This window comes from Microcebus murinus, chromosome 4, assembly GCF_040939455.1.
Source record: "Microcebus murinus isolate Inina chromosome 4, M.murinus_Inina_mat1.0, whole genome shotgun sequence".
NCBI classification, from domain to species: domain Eukaryota; kingdom Metazoa; phylum Chordata; class Mammalia; order Primates; family Cheirogaleidae; genus Microcebus; species Microcebus murinus.
This window is the reverse complement of record NC_134107.1, coordinates 4,374,014-4,389,803: the sequence shown is the minus strand read 5'-3', so window position 1 is coordinate 4,389,803 and position 15,790 is coordinate 4,374,014. Positions and strand designations below refer to the sequence as shown.

The following is a 15,790-nucleotide window of genomic DNA, read 5'->3' as shown; positions in this document are numbered from 1 at the left end:
CCACCATGCCTGGCTAATTTTTTCTCTGTATTTTTAGTTGGCCAATTATTTTCTTTCTATTTTTAGTAGAGATGGGGTCTCACTCTTGCACAGGCTGGTCTCGAACTCCTGACCTTGAGCCATCTGCCTGCCTCGGCCTCCCAGGGTGCTAGGATTACAGGCGTGAGCCACTGTGCCCTGCGTGAGCTGTCTTTTGTCATGGGAATGTCTGTGTGACCTGGCAATGGGTGACGACAGAAGGTTTCACGCTTTTCTGCCCCCACAGTGCCAAGAGCTGTCAGGAGCAGTGAAGGAAACCACAGTCTTCCTCTCCAAAACACTGTGCATTTGTGTCCCTCGCTTTTTGTGCTGCTATAAAGGGATGCCTGAGGCTGGGCAGTTTATAAAGAAAAGAGGTTTATTTGGCTTACGGTTCCAGGCTGCACAAGGAGCATGGTGGTGCCAGCACCTGCCTCAGGGAGCTTCCAGTCCAGGCGGGAGGAAGGTGATGGGGTTAGGGTTGGCAGGTGTGTCTCGTGGCCAGAGCAGGAGCAAGCGAGGGAGGAGGGGGTGCCTGGCTCCTTTAAGCAACCAGCTGACACGTGAGTGCTGTGGCCCGTTTGCAGGACGGGGGATGAACACAGAACACAAAGAGACACAAAAAGAAAGACACACACACACAAAGACGGTACAAGACTGCAGTGCAGAACGCACCAGTCGTTTCATTTTTATACCCTAAAAAATCAAAGTTACTTCTTTATATGTGACCACCCAGGCATTGCAGCAATGGCCATAAATTCCGGAACACGTAGCCTAAGGACACAGATGTCCCCTGACTCAAGGTTTCCAGGCAGTTGCTCAAAGCTCAAAGCATCTCACAGGCTGAGATAAGCAAGGTTAAGCAAGGCAGCCACAGGGGGCACTTTCCGTCCCCAGTTCCTCCTGGCTGGTCCCCGGGTGGCTGTGCGCACCTTAGGTTGTTCCTCCTTGAGGAGTCTTACCTGCCATTGACTATCCAGCCATCTCACAGGGCCAAGCAACAATAATAGGAACAATGTGCCTATCATGTGGCCTCCAGGCCCCTATTAACGTGGGGCTGGGCAGCTCTTGTCTACTTGCAAAAACTCACACCTTTTGTTGCGCCTCTAAGCAGCAACCTTGTTTGTTACATGGACCTTGCTTGTTACACATCACTGGTAAACATTCTGGGCAGGGCACCTATGCTATTTACTAAATTTAACTCTAAGCTGGGTAAGTATGTTGTTAGGACCCAACACGTGAGCTCATTATGGAGGGGAGGGCTCCAGGCCCCCAACACCTCCTGCCAGGCCCACCTCCAACACTGGGAATCCAATATCTTTTTTTTTTTTTTTTTCTGGCTGCAAATTGCTTTTATGGGAAACTGCAGGGTGATCTGGCACATTCCTAAGTGGGCTTGAAGTCTAAGGGGTTGAGGGGTTGCACCTGGGAGGCAGATGGTGCAGGCTGGATTTTGGGGGAGGGGAGTCCTAGGCAGGGAGTCCCAGGTGGAAATGTGAGAAATCACCAATGAGTAGTGGGGTGCCCGGCCCGGCCTTGCGCCCGTAGCCCAGCTCTGCACTCCCCGTCAAAAACAGGTCGATGCCTGTGCAAACGGTAGCTCTGGAGGCCAGGAACATTGCCGCAGCCCCCACCTCAGCCGGCTGGGCCAAGGTGCCCCCTGCGACTGTGGCCCTGGGGTCAGGTGTTGAGGCTGCCACCTCCTCCCATAGTGGGGTCCAGATGTTTCCTGGGAAGATACAGTTGACTTGGACACCGTATTGACACTCATCCAGGGACAAGGCCTTGGTCATCGCTGTTACTGCCTCCTTGGTGGCACATAGGGAACTGACTGGGACTGGCCAATAGCCGCCACCAGGCTGGAGATGTCTTTTGTTTTGTTGTTTTTTTTTTTGAGACAGAGTCTCGCTTTGTTGCCCGAGGTAGAGTGAGTGCCGTGGCGTCAGCCTAGCTCACAGCAACCCTAAACTCCTGGGCTCAAGCGATCCTCCTGCCTCAGCCTCCCAAGTAGCTGGGACTACAGGCATGCGCCACCATACCTGGCTAATTTTTTCTATATATATTAGTTGGCCAATTAATTTGTTTCTATTTATAATAGAGACGGGGTCTTGCTCTTGCCCAGGCTGGTTTGGAACTCCTGACCTTGAGCGACCCGCCCTCCTCGGCCTCCCAGAGTGCTAGGATTACAGGCGGAGGCTGCAGATGTTGATGGTGTTCCCCTGGGTCTTCCGCAGGGGGGGAAGGGCGTCCTTGGCCACGTTGTAAACCCCAGCAAGTTCAGCTCCAGCAGCTGGCGAAAGCTGTCAGTGTGGTCTCCATGAGCCACTGCTCCACGGGGTGGGCGTAGCTGACCACACAGTCCAGGCAGCCGAATTGGCGGATGGTCTTGGAGATCAGGGTCCTCACTCACATCTTCTCCCCAAGTCACGTCACGGTGGATAAAGACAACTCCAGGAAGCTCCTCCTCCTCCAGAGCCCGGCTGCCTAGATCCAAGGCTTTCAAGATTCCGCCTCCAATGCCGCGTCTGCCCCCCCATCCCCGTCACAATCACCAGCTTCCCAGCATAGCTCCTTCCTGTGGCCATTTCGAGTCTCTCTCGGTCACTCACTCTGGGCCTCTTTCCACCTCCAAAGTCTCCGGGGATCTAATTCCAACATGAGATTCGGAGGGGCCAAAGATCCCAGCCACATCAGGGCTGCTGAGCTGAAAAAGGTCAAGACAGGACACTGTGCCCCTGTCTGCTTGCGTGGCAGTAAGACAGTGACTCAGAGTCCTCCTGCCCCGTCTGCCTGTCCTGCCCAAAGACAGCCCTGGGCACGGCTTGTCCGTCAGCTCCCATGGCGGCGGGACCCAGGGTCCAGGAGCAGGCTTCACTCCTTCCCAGATTCTCCACCTTCTGACAGCCTGAAGATGCTCTCTTCTTTGTCTTGTCCCTGCAGGACTTACGGCTCCTTGTGAAAACACTGTCGGCCCAAGCACGCACGGCTGAGACAGAAACCCAAACCAACGCAGGTTGATTAAGCCGAGATTTTGAGGATGTGTCCCAGGAAAAACAGGAACTGCAGAGAAGCTGTGGCTGTTTCTCTGAAGTGGAGGTCGGGACCTTCAGCATTTCAAAGGCAGCAGCAAGCAGGAAAAGGTCAAGGGGTGGGGGTGGTGAGGTGGTGGTTACCTTCTGGTGAGGCCCAGGATGTCGACATTTTACATAAAATGAGGGACTGAAGGAGCTTCGATCAGGGAGATGTCCCTGGGCAGGGGGAGGAAGGTCTGATTCTGTGTCGTGTCCAGTGCTGGTGCCTGGAGACAAACTTGTCATTCATTTTTTTTAATCCCCCCGAGGGGTGCACCATTCCTGGAGGTGCCGCAACACCAGGTCGCTGCATGGGGCAAGCTCCCATTCATCTCCTTGCTCCCCAAATCCATTTGACATGCTGTCATCCTCAGACAGAGGACATAGCAGGTGTTAAACTGATAGGAACAGATACCGTGCGTGATCTTAGCCAGAGGCCGAGAAGCGATGTAATTCATGTAATTCGCCACTGGTGTGGACGCAGGGAGGCCTTATCTGTAGGTGCCAGACACGGGGACAGTTTGCACATTCTTGTTATGACAGGTCTGCAAGGGTTAGCGTGACAATCTGTGGGGCCAGCTCCTCACAAGGGTGCCAGAGACCCTAACCTTCCTCTTTGCATGAGGAAGTGGGGAGTGTGGCCCCAAGATTTCGATTTTCTTTCCACGATACTGTCTAAGCAAGACTCCCAAGCCACTGAAGAGAGAGAGACTATTTTATTTTATATTTTATTTTATTTTATTTTATTTTGAGACAGAGTCTCTCTCTGTTGCCCTGGCTGTGCCGTAGCGTCAGCCTAGCTCACAGCAACCTCCAACTCCTGGGCTCAAGCGATCCTCCTGCCTCAGCCTCCCAAGTAGCTGGGATTACAGGCATGCGCCACCATGCCCGGCTAATTTTTTCTATATATTTTTAATTGGTCAATTAATTTCTTTCTATTTTTAGTAGAGACGGGGTCTCGCTCTTGCTCAGGCTGGTCTTGAAGTCCTGAGCTCAAATGATCCTCCCGCCTTGGCCTCCCAGAGTGTTGGGATTACAGGCGTGAGCCACCACGCCCGGCCGAGAGAGACTCTTTTAAACTGAGGCCTCGCCTGCATGATGGATATAATAACTGAACTTCTGATGATTTTTCTCTCATTTATTCCATGATCATGGGATTTTTTTCAGGGAGAGTGTCTCAGTTAAGAACCTGTGAGGGAGAGAAAACAACCACATTTTCTCACCACGGTGCTGGTCGCATGGTGTTGTCTCGCTGTGTTCTACGGTGGTCAGGACTGGAGACCACACCTGGTCTCTGTGGTACCACCTGCTCTATGGCCTCCCCATGTCCCTGCCACCTCCCCCTTCGCGTCCCCTGGTCTATAGCATTGTCTGGGGTTCTTGTGGCTGCACCTGCCCTCACCTGGCCCTTTGCTCCTCCCTGCTGGGTGCTGGTGGTTTGCTCCTCAGATGGTGAGAGACTTCGTGGAGGGGTTTGGTACCTGCCCTGTGTGCCTGGCGGCATTTCTTGAATCTGTTCTTCTTCCTTTTGAGTTCCTTCTCCACACACATTTTCAATGTTTGGGAGCGACACATTCTGAGGCTTTCTGGAAACATCTCTATTACCCTCTTACACTTGAATAACAATTTGGCTACATATGAAAGTATAGATTTTTTTTTTCAATTGTATAAGATATCACCCCACAGTCTTCTTATATGTGTTAAAAGATAAACTTAGGCACATCACAATTTTTTATTTTATTTTATTTCATTTTCTTGAGACAGAGCCTCACTTTGTTGCCGAGGCTAGAGTGAGTGCCATGGCATCAGCCTAGCTCACAGCAACCTCAAACTCCTGGGCTCAAGCGATCCTCCTGCCTCAGCCTCCCGAGTAGCTGGGACTACAGGCATGCGCCACCATGCCCGGCTAATTTTTTCTATATATATTAGTTGTCCAATTAATTTCTTTCTATTTATAGTAGAGACGGGGGTTTCGCTCTTGGTCAGGCTGGTTTCGAACTCCTGACCTCGAGCAATCCGCCCATCTCAGCCTCCCAGAATGCTAGGATTACAGGCGTGAGCCACCCACCCGGCCCACAATTTTTAAGAGTTTATTTAAGGATGGGTACACTGGCTCATGCTTGTAATCCTACAATTTTGGGAGGCCAAGGGAGGAGGACTGCTTGAGCCCAAGAGTTTGAGGGTGCCGTGAGCTACAGTCAGGTACAGCTCTGCACTCCAGCCAGGGTGACGGAGCAAGACCCTATCTCAAAAATAAATAAATACACCTGTAATCCTAGCTCTCTGGGAGGCTGAGGCGGGCCGATTACTCAAGGTCAGGAGTTTGAGACCAGTCTGAGAAAGAGTGAGACCTGTCTCTACTAAAAGTAGAAAGAAATTAGTTGGCCAACTAAAAGTATATAGAAAAAATTATCTGGGCATGGTGGCGCATGCCTGTAGTCCCAGCTACTTGGGAGGCTGAGGCAGGAGGATTGCTTGAGCCCAGGAGTTGGAGGTTGCTGTGAGCTAGGCTGACGCCACCACACTCTAGCCCAGGCATCAGAGTGAGACTCTGAGAGAGAAAGAGAGAAAGAAGACCGGGCGCGGTGGCTCACACCTGTAATCCTAGCACTCTGGGAGGCCGAGGCAGGCGAATTGCTTGAGGTCAGGAGTTCCAAACCAGCCGCTTGCAAGAGCAAGACCCCCGTCTCTACTAAAAATAGAAAGAAATTAATTGGCCAACTAATATATATAGGAAAAATTAGCCGGGCATGGTGGCGCATGCCTGTAGTCCCAGCTACTTGGGAGGCTGAGGCAGGAGGATTGCTTGAGCCCAGGAGTTTGAGGTTGCTGTGAGCGAGGCTGATGCCATGGCACTCACTCTAGCCTGGGCAACAAAGCGAGACTGTGTCTCAAGAAAAAAAAAAGAAAGAAAGAAAACACAAATAAAAAGTTTATTTGAGCAAGCAGCGATCATGAGTCAGGCAGCACCCAGCAGAGTGGCTCAGGGCTGCACCAAAAGGGCAGGAGGGAAACTGCTGTATGTTGCATGTGGGAGCAAAGCCAGGAAACATTTTGTCCGTGCACTGGGAGCAGCATCCTCAAAGCCCCTGATCGGACGGCAGTTGACAGCTCTGGCAGAGAAGGCTCAGGCTGTGTTTTCCTAGGTTTCAGTTTGCAATAGAGCCTGCGCAGTCTGGCAGCCTCCCAGGTGCTTATTTTAACAGTTCGCCCACCGGGCAGCCTGGCACCGTGGTCTGTTGGCAGCACAGCTGGTTTGTTTCTGTCTCAGCGTGGAGCTCACAGGTCAGGATGTCAGGCTCATTGAAGAGATTTTCCTTCTCTCTCTCTGTTGTTCTAATCACAGTGAGACCATCTGGTGGCCAGAGCAGGAATTTAGACTCTTGAGAGAACACAGCGCCCCAGGGTCATTGCCGGGACAACCGTGGGGAGGGGAGGCCAAGAGTTCTGGAGGATGCTCCTTAGCTCCCAGCCCCATGAACCAAGCCAACCAGAGCAAACAAAAGAAAAACAAAGGTTAAAGGTGAGAACAAACTGCAAACTATGCCTCTGAGTCCAGAGAGCAGCCATCTGGGAAAGATTTCTAGATTTCCACTCAAAGCACGTTTGACCCTGGTGGTGGCATTAGTCATCTCGGCAAACTCCGAGGGCCCACTCGGCAACAGGCGTCAACCCATAAGGCCAGGGGATCCTAAAGCCGTGTACCAGGCCAGTTTTTCCCAAGGGGCTTCACCGGCACCATTAGGTCAATCTTTGTTCCTTAAAATTTCTCTGGACACATCTGATTTTGTGCATATCTTCAGATACAGCATTCCAGTCTCAGCCTTGGTGATATAGCCAATGTTTCTAGTTGTGTTCTGTTACAAGGAGAACAAATTCCTTTTTTTTTTTTTTTTTTTTTTTGAGACAGAGTCTCATTCTGTTGCCCCGGCTAGAGTGCCGTGGCGTCAGCATAGCCCATCGCAACCTCAAATTCCTGGGCTGAAGCGATCCTCCTGCCTCACCCTCCCGAGTAGCTGGGAGTACAGGTGCCACTACACCCGGCTAATTTTTCTATTTTTAGTAGACACAGGGGTCTCACTCTTGCTCAGGCTGGTCTCAAACTCGTGAGCTCAAGCGACCCTCCTGCCTCAGCCTCCCAGAGTGCTGAGATTACAAGTGTGAACCACTGTGCCCAGCCAAGAACAAATTCTTATTGAACTTAGGAAAATAACTATAGTGCCATGAAAAGAAGAAAAAGAATATCCACTAATGGTGTTTGAATTCTGGAAGGATTAGGTAGAGAGAAAAAGTAATTGTTTCATCTTTGTTTACAAAGATATTTTACCAGATTGCTATAAGCTATAGATAGCTTAGGAGAAAAGAAAACTGTTTCCTTCAATCTGGAAAACAAAACATTAAAGAACCATCAGTGTTTTAAATAGGAAGTCATAAGAAACTATAGTTCCTCTTCATTAGGCCATTCAGTCCCATGTAATTAATTCTTTTTTTTTTTTTTTTTTTTTTTTTGAGACAAGAGTCTCGGTTTGTTGTCTGGGCTAGAGTGCCGTGGCGTCAGCCTAGCTCACAGCAACCTCAAACTCCTGGGCTCAAGTGACCCTCCTCCCTCAGCCTCCCGAATAGCTGGGACTACAGGCACTTGCCACCATGCCCGGCTACTTTTTTCTATATATGCTTAGTTGGCCAATTAATTTCTTTCTATTTTTAGTAGAGACAGGGTCTCGCTCTTGCTCAGGCTGGTCTCGAACTCCTTAGCTCAAATGATCCTTCTGCCTCAGCCTCCCAGAGTGCTAGGATTACAGGTGTGGGCCACCGCGCCTGGCCCCATGTAATTAATTCTTGATCTTGGTTAGCAGTTTCATGAACCCATCGTTTTGTTTCATTGTCCAAAAATATCACATGGTTTAAACACTTGATTAAGTACAATCATAGGTCTCCATGAAGCAATACTTAGTTATTCATTTAACTAAGTCATAATTAAAAGACATCAAAGGCAAATACAGAAAGGCATATAGTTGTCAAAAAAAACCTTAGCTCTTTTAGTAGAAAGAACCTAGTTTTTTCATGTAATCAAAGACCTAATATAAACCACATGAAACATAGAAATTTTCTTGACAAAACAAAAATAACCTTTGTTTCCTAGGCTAATTACTTAAAAGATAAAGAAAAACCTTTATAATTTCTTATTAAGGGCAGATCAATGTGCTAAGAAAACATTGTCATTTTAACGGGGAAGACAAAATTCTAGTTTTGCATCAGTTTATTTCTGACATTAAGACTCATTTTTCTTCATGGCTCATTTCCTTTTTCTGGGAAAAAAAGAGAAATAAAATAGTTAAAAAGTACGGGCATGGTGGCTCACGCCTGTAATCCTATCACTCTGGGAGTCCCAGGCAGGAGGATAGCTCAAGGTCAGGAGTTCGAAACCGGCCTGAGCAAGAGCGAGAGCAAAAATTGCCTGAGATGGTGCAAGAGCACCATCTCTACTAAAAATAGAAATTAATTGGCCAACTAAAAATACATTAAAAAAAATTAGCCGGGTATGGTGGCACATGCCTGTAGTCCCAGCTACTCGGGAGGCTGAGGCAGGAGGATCGCCTGAGCCCAGGAGTTTGAGGTTGCTGTGAGCTAGGCGGATGCCATGGCATTCTAGCCTGGGCAACACAGTGAGACTCTGTCTCAAAAAAAAAAAAAAAAGTCAAGAAAAAAAAGAATGTCTAAATTAAAATTTTTTTTTTTTTTGAGACAGAGTCTCGCTTGTTGCCCAGGCTAGGGTGAGTGCCGTGGCGTCAGCCTAGCTCACAGCAACCTCAAACTCCTGGGCTCAAGCAATCCTGCTGCCTCAGCCTCCCGAGTACCTGGGACTACAGGCATGCACCACCATGCCCAGCTAATTTTTTCTATATATATTAGTTGGCCAATTAATTTCTTTCTATTTATAGTAGAGACAGGGTCTTGCTCTTGCTCAGGCTGGTTTCGAACTCCTAACCTCCAGCAATCCGCCCTCCGCCCGCCTCGGCCTCCCAGAGTGCTAGGATTACAGGCTTGAGCCACCACGCCCGGCCTAAATTAAAATTTTGAAGACATTATTTTATTTTGTTAACAATTTAAAAACTATTTTTACTTACCAATGATTACTAAAGTCACATGAACTTGAAAAGCATTTGGGTTGATTTACTTAGTTTATGAGTACTCATATTTTTAAGTTAATTTGGTACCATGTGTAGACAGTATATAAACATGTATAGATGTATACACTATGTAGATACAATGTATAACATACACACGTACACACAAAGACTGCATAGCTTTTTTTGTTTTGTTTTGTTTTTGAGACTGAGTCTTACTCTGTTGCCTCGGCTAGAGTGTCGTGGCATCATCCTAGCTCACAGCAACCTCAAACTCCTGAGCTCAAACAATCCTCCTGCCTCGGCCTCCCACAGTGTTAGGATTACAGGTGTGAGCCACCTCGCCTACCCACTATATAGTTTAGATTTTAGAATTTTAGTGATAAGACAAGTAAAACTCACTAGTTTAAAAGAACAGTTAATTTCAAATTATGTCTTTTTTTTTTTTAGACAGGGTCTCGCTTTGATCCATATTATGGGGATACAAGTGTTAAGGTTACATATATTGCCCATGCCTCCCTCCCCCCTTGAGTAAGAGCTTCAAGCGTGTCCATCCCTCAAACGTTGCACATCTTACTCGTCTGGTTGTACATACCCATCTCCTCCTCCCCCTCCCCACCCTCCTGACACTCGATAAAAGTTACTCCTATGTGTCCACTTAGGCGTTGATCCGTTAATACCAGTTTGCTGGTGAGTACATGTGGTTCTGGTTTTTCCATTCTTGAGATACTTCACTTAGTAGAATGGGTTCCAGCTCTATGCAGGAAAATACAAGAGGTGCTATATCACCATTGTATCTTAAAGCTGAGTAGTACTCCATGGTATACATGTACCACATTTTATTAATCCACTCATGAATTGATGAGCACTTGGGTTGTTTCCACAGCTTTGCAATTGTGAATTGTGCTGCTATAAACATTCAAGTGCAGGTGTCTTTTTCATGAAGTGACTATTGATCTTTTGGGTAGATGCCCACTAGTGGAATTGCTGGATCCAATGGTAGATCTACTTGTATCGCTTTGAGGTATCTCCATATTGCTTTCCACAGAGGCTGAACTAGTTTGCAGTCCCACCAGCAGTGTAGGAGTGTTTCTCTCTTAATTGACACACCATTGGCTAGACTAATGAAAAGCAGAAAAGAAAAATCTCTAATAATCTCCATCAGGAACAATAAAGGAGAAATTACAACTGATACCATGGAGATACAAGATATAATTTATGAATACTACAAAAACCTCTATGCACACAAACTGGAAAACGTGGAGGAAATGGACAATTTCTTAGAAACACCCAGCCTCCCTAGGCTCAACCAGGAAGAAATAGAATTCCTGAACAGACAAATATCAGGTACTGAAAATGAAACAGCAATAGTCTAATTGTTTTTAACTGGCCCACCTAGCTCAGGGCAGAGCCTACATTGAATCTTAGGTCCCCAAAAGACAGAGAGAGATGCCACAGGATTGCGCCACACATTGCCTGTACGGTACCTTTTGTTACAAAGACATTTTAGTAAGTGTTTAAATCACAGCCTTTCTCAGCTAACATGCAAAGAAATGAGAGGCCCCTGTGGTATAGTCAGTGCCTCTAACATCATCATTCTTGCCCGGCCACGAAGCACATCAAAGTCAAATTCTTCTTAGGATACAAAGTAATGCCTGACACTCCCCAAAACCAAAGAAATCACCTAACAGGCCGGGCGCGGTGGCTCACGCCTGTAATCCTAGCACTCTGGGAGGCTGAGGCTGGAGGATCGCTCAAGGTCAGGAGTTGGAGACCAGCCTGAGCAAGAGCGAGAGCCCAGTCTCTATTAAAAATAGAAAGAAATTAATTGGACAACTAAATAAAATATATATAAAAAATAAGTCGGGCGTGGTGGCGCATGCCTGTAGTCCCAGCTACTTGGGAGGCTGAGGCAGGAGGATCGCTTGAGCCCAGGAGTCTGAGGTTGCTGTGAGCTAGGCTGACGCCACGGCACTCTAGCCGGGGCAACAGAGCGAGGAGACTCTGTCTCGAAAAAACAAAAAAATTAAAAAATAATTTTACCCCCAAATGTAGTTCTTTGACATATTTTAAAGTGGCTCCTCCAACAAAGATTAATGATGAATGTCTAAAAAAAAGTCTTTAAATGTCTAAAAAGAGACCTTTTCTGAGAGCTGCTCCCTGTGAGCTTTCATTTACATCACAAGAACACCTTCCAGCTCTCTGTCTCTCTGTGCTATTGGAACACACATTAACACTTCTATGTTTCAATGGCCAGATGAATTAAGATGGATCTTTTACATTAGACTCCTAAGTTTTAAAATAAAATTAGAAACCTCTTATTCTAAACAATGGCCTTATTTATTTTTATAAGAAGATCCAATTGAAAATAGGTGTATACAAGTGCCCATCAATCCAAGAATGGATTAATAAAATGTGGTATATGTATACCATGGAGTACTATTCAGCTCTAAGAAACAACGGTGATATAGCACATCTTATATTTTCCTGGTTAGAGCTGGAACCCATACTACTAAGTGAAGTATCCCAAGAATGGAAAAACAAGCACCAGATATATTCTCCAGCAAACTGGTATTAGCTGAGTAGCACCTAAGTGGACACATAGGTACTACAGTAATAGGGTATTGGGCAGGTGGGAGGGGGGCGGGGGGCGGGTATATACATACATAAGGAGTGAGATGTGCACCATCTGGGGGATGGTCACGCTGGAAACTCAGACTCGTGGGGGGGAGGGCATTTATTGAAACCTTAAAATCTGTTCCCCCATAATATGCCGAAATAAAAAAAAAAAACAAAAAAACACCAAATTATAGAAGGCAAAAAAAAAAAAGAAAATAGGTGTATAACAATGTCGTGGATAGCCTTAAAAATTCTCTCGACAAAAATAGCAAAACTTGGCCGGGCGCGGTGGCTCAAGCCTGTAATCCTAGCACTCTGGGAGGCCGAGGCGGGCGGATTGCTCGAGGTCAGGAGTTTGAAACCAGCCTGAGCAAGAGCAAGACCCCGTCTCTACTATAAATAGAAAGAAATTAATTGGCCAACTAATATATATATATAAAATTAGCTGGGCATGGTGGCGCATGCCTGTAGTCCCAGCTACTCGGGAGGCTGAGGCAGGAGGATCACTTGAGCCCAGGAGTTTGAGGTTGCTGTGAGCTAGGCTGACACCACGGCACTCACTCTAGCCTGTGCAACAAAGCGAGACTCTGCCTCAAAAAAAAAAAAAAAATAGCAAAACTTTGACTTAAAATGAAGATAAAAATCCTCTGTCTGCTATCCTGCGGGAATGAGAAGGGCCAGTCTCGCCTGACGGCCTAACGGTGAAGCTTCTACACTTCCACTGTTAGGGTGTGGGCTCATTCCTGGTCCGGAAACCGGCTCCCTTGGGTTTGATGCTCATGTGACTTTTGAGTTTTTGAGGGACTCATTTGTTATTCACCCTTTTTCTTCCTTGGGCGACCTTTGACTCCCCGTTTTCTTCCATCTGTGTGGGACGCCGGAAACTCTGGGTCTTTATGCGTAGATGGTCAGCTGAGAAGCTGCAACTCCAAAAAATACGGCTAGATAAAATGTAGATTATACCACAGTTGTGGCCAGCAGAACGTCCCCTCCTTTGGGCTGTGTGTGGGGCAGTTCTGGATCCTGAGAAAAACTGCCTCCACCTCCCTTGGAGACAACTCATGTTTCCTTGTTCAAGTCATAAACTCAGTTAAACTTAACTTAAGAGGTATCTTTTTTATGGTTTTTTTTTTTTTTTTTTTTTTTGAGACAGAGTCTCGCTTTGTTGCCCAGGCTAGAGTGAGTGCCATGGCGTCAGCCTAGCTCACAGCAACCTCACACTCCTGGCTCAAGCAATCCTCCTGCCTCTGCCTCCCGTGTAGCTGGGACTACAGGCATTCGCTACCATGCCCGGCTAATTTTTTTTGTATATATATTAGTTGGCCAATTAATTTCTTTCTATTTTATAGTAGAGATGGGGTCTCGCTCTTGCTCAGGCTGGTTTCGAACTCCTGACCTCGAGCAATCCGCCCGCCTCGGCCTCCCAGAGAGCTAGGATTACAGGCGTGAGCCACCGCGCCGGGCCTTAAGAGGTATCTTTAAAACAGCCTGGGATCTCTTAAGGGAAACAGAAAAACCCCACAGACTCCCTTCTTTTGGGAGGAGCTTCTGTTTTTCCTTGTGGAAGCCCAAGAGTTGTGCGCAGAGAGAGAGTCCACTCAGGTCTAAAATTCTGTTATTCTTTTGTATTGTGTTCCTTGAGTTCTTTTTTTTTTTTTTTTTTTTTTTTGAGACAGAATCTCACTCTGTTGCCTGGGGCTAGAGTACCATGGCGTCAGCCTAGCTCACAGCAACCTCAAACTACTGGGCTCAAGTGATCCTCCTGCCTCAGCCTCCCAAGTAGCTGGGACTACAGGCATGCGCCACCATGCCCGGCTAATTTTTTTCTATATATTTTTAGTTGTCCAGCCAATTTCTTTCTATTTTTAGTAGAGACAAGGTCTCACTCTTGCTCAGGCTGATTTGAACTCCTGAGCTCAAACAATCCTCCCACCTCGGCCTCCCAGAGTGCTGGGGTTACAGGCGTGAGCCACCGCATCCGACCTGGACCCAGTCCAGTTTCTGTTGGACCCAGTTCAACACTAGACCTTGTCCATATCAATGAATGCTCAAATAAATTTGAAGAGCTCAAGATGGAAATTGCAGAGCGCAGGTCCAAGAGGGACCTATTGGCGGTGCTGTGGAGATGAGCAGTGAGAAATGAGTGGGCACAGAGGCTCACGGGGCACCCACCCTGGGTGTTCATTGCTCCCACGGGTCATCATGAGAGTGTGGGAGACTGTTGGATCCCACTTCTGACACCAGAACCATTAAAATATAAACTTAGGCATGTTAGGATTTTTAAAAGTTTATATGGACAAAGAGTAATTCAAGAAAACTGAAGCCCAACTGAGCACGAATGGTCACATTCTAGGAAAGCTCAGCTTAGGCTTTGTCAGCCAGACCAGCCAACTAAGCTCTGTCCGGGGACTCTGAGGCCACTGCTCCAGTCGAAATCAATCACATATTTACTTCGCTTCCATGTGCACCTTATAAAGATTTCTCCTCCCATCCCTCCAGGGGAGCCCTGAGCCACTTGCAGTTCAGGTTTTTCTGGGGTTCCTTTGGCCAAGAGGGGTTCATTCAGTTGGCAGGTGACCTAAGGATTTTATGTTAATGCGCAAGTCTTTTATCTTTCCTTAATTCTGGGAAATTTGGTTTCATTGTTTCTTCAAGCATTTCTTCTTCTCCAAGTTTTTTTTTTTTTTTTTTTTTAACCCTTCTAGAACTTCTAATATTGACGAGCAGGGTTCTTTCCCCACCTCTTGGCTCTGTGCCGTGTTGCCCATCTATTTATTCCTCTGAGTCGCCTCCTAGAACAGCTCCCGGTTGACCTGCCAACGCAACGCCTGCTCTCCAGCCGGGTCCCCACCATGTGGTAATTCTGGTCATCACAATACTGGTAGAAGCCAACACTGCCGAAGTACTTAACCTGTGCTTGGCATAGGGTGGTATTGAACCCTCATTGCAACCTGAAGCAGGTGCTGTTTGCTGTCCCCATTGTTGAGATGTGGAAATGTTGACAGAGAGGTTAGGTAACTTGCCCAATGTCACACAGCGGGAAACTAGCAAAGCAGAGACCTGCACCAGGCAGGCCGGATCCAGGGTCTGTGCTCCCAGCCACTGTGCTGCCTTGCTCATTCCACCTTTCATATTCTTTCTTTCAGTCGCCTGATATTGATTTCTATCAACCTTTTTATTTTGAAACAATTTAAGACTTATGGAAAAGCTGCAAGGACAATACAGATAGCGTCTGCACCTCCCTCACCCAGCTCGTCCGACTGACAACATCTTATACAGCAATAGTGTAATTATCAAAACCAGCCAGGCTGGGCGCGGTGGCTCACGCCTGTAATCCTAGCACTCTGGGAGGCCGAGGCGGACGGATTGCTCGAGGTCAGGAGTTCGAAACCAGCCTGAGTGAGACCTTGTCTCTACTAAAAATAGAAAGAAATTAATTGATCAACTAAAAATATACATACAAAAAAAAAATTAGCTGGGCATGGTGGCGCATGCCTGGTCCCAGCTACTTGGGAGGCTGAGGCAGTAGGATTGCTTGAGCCCAGGAGATTGAGGTTGCTGTGAGCTAGGCTGACGCCACGGCACTCACTCTAGCCTGGGCAACAAAGTGAGACTCTGTCTCAAAAAAAAAAGGAGTTCAAAACCAGCCTGAGCAAGAGTGAGACCCCATCTCTACTAAAAATAGAAAGAAATTAATTGGCCAATTAAAAATATATTAAAAAAATTAGCCGGGCGTGGTGGTGCATGCCTGTAGTCCCAGCTACTCGGGAGGCTGAGGCAGGAGGATCGCTTGAGCCCAGGAGTTTGAGGTTGCTGTGAGCTAGGCTGACGCCATGGCACTGTAGCCGGGGCAACAAAGTGAGACTCTGTCTAAAAGAAAAGAAAAGAAAAGAAAAGAAAAGAAAAGAAAGGAAAGGAAAGGAAAGGAAAGGAAAGGAAAGGAAAGGAAAGGAA

At 47.2% G+C, this 15,790-nt stretch overlaps 1 non-coding gene and 1 pseudogene across 1 annotated transcript; both read right to left on the bottom strand.

Moving 5' to 3' along the window:
- Window positions 1-1,337: 1,337 nt before the first annotated feature.
- LOC105874095 (L-fucose dehydrogenase-like) lies at window positions 1,338-3,860 on the bottom strand (annotated as a pseudogene).
- Window positions 3,356-3,538, bottom strand: LOC142870683 (U2 spliceosomal RNA). The gene has a single exon (XR_012919044.1). It is a non-coding gene; the product is annotated as a U2 spliceosomal RNA (small nuclear RNA).
- Window positions 3,861-15,790: the final 11,930 nt, after the last annotated feature.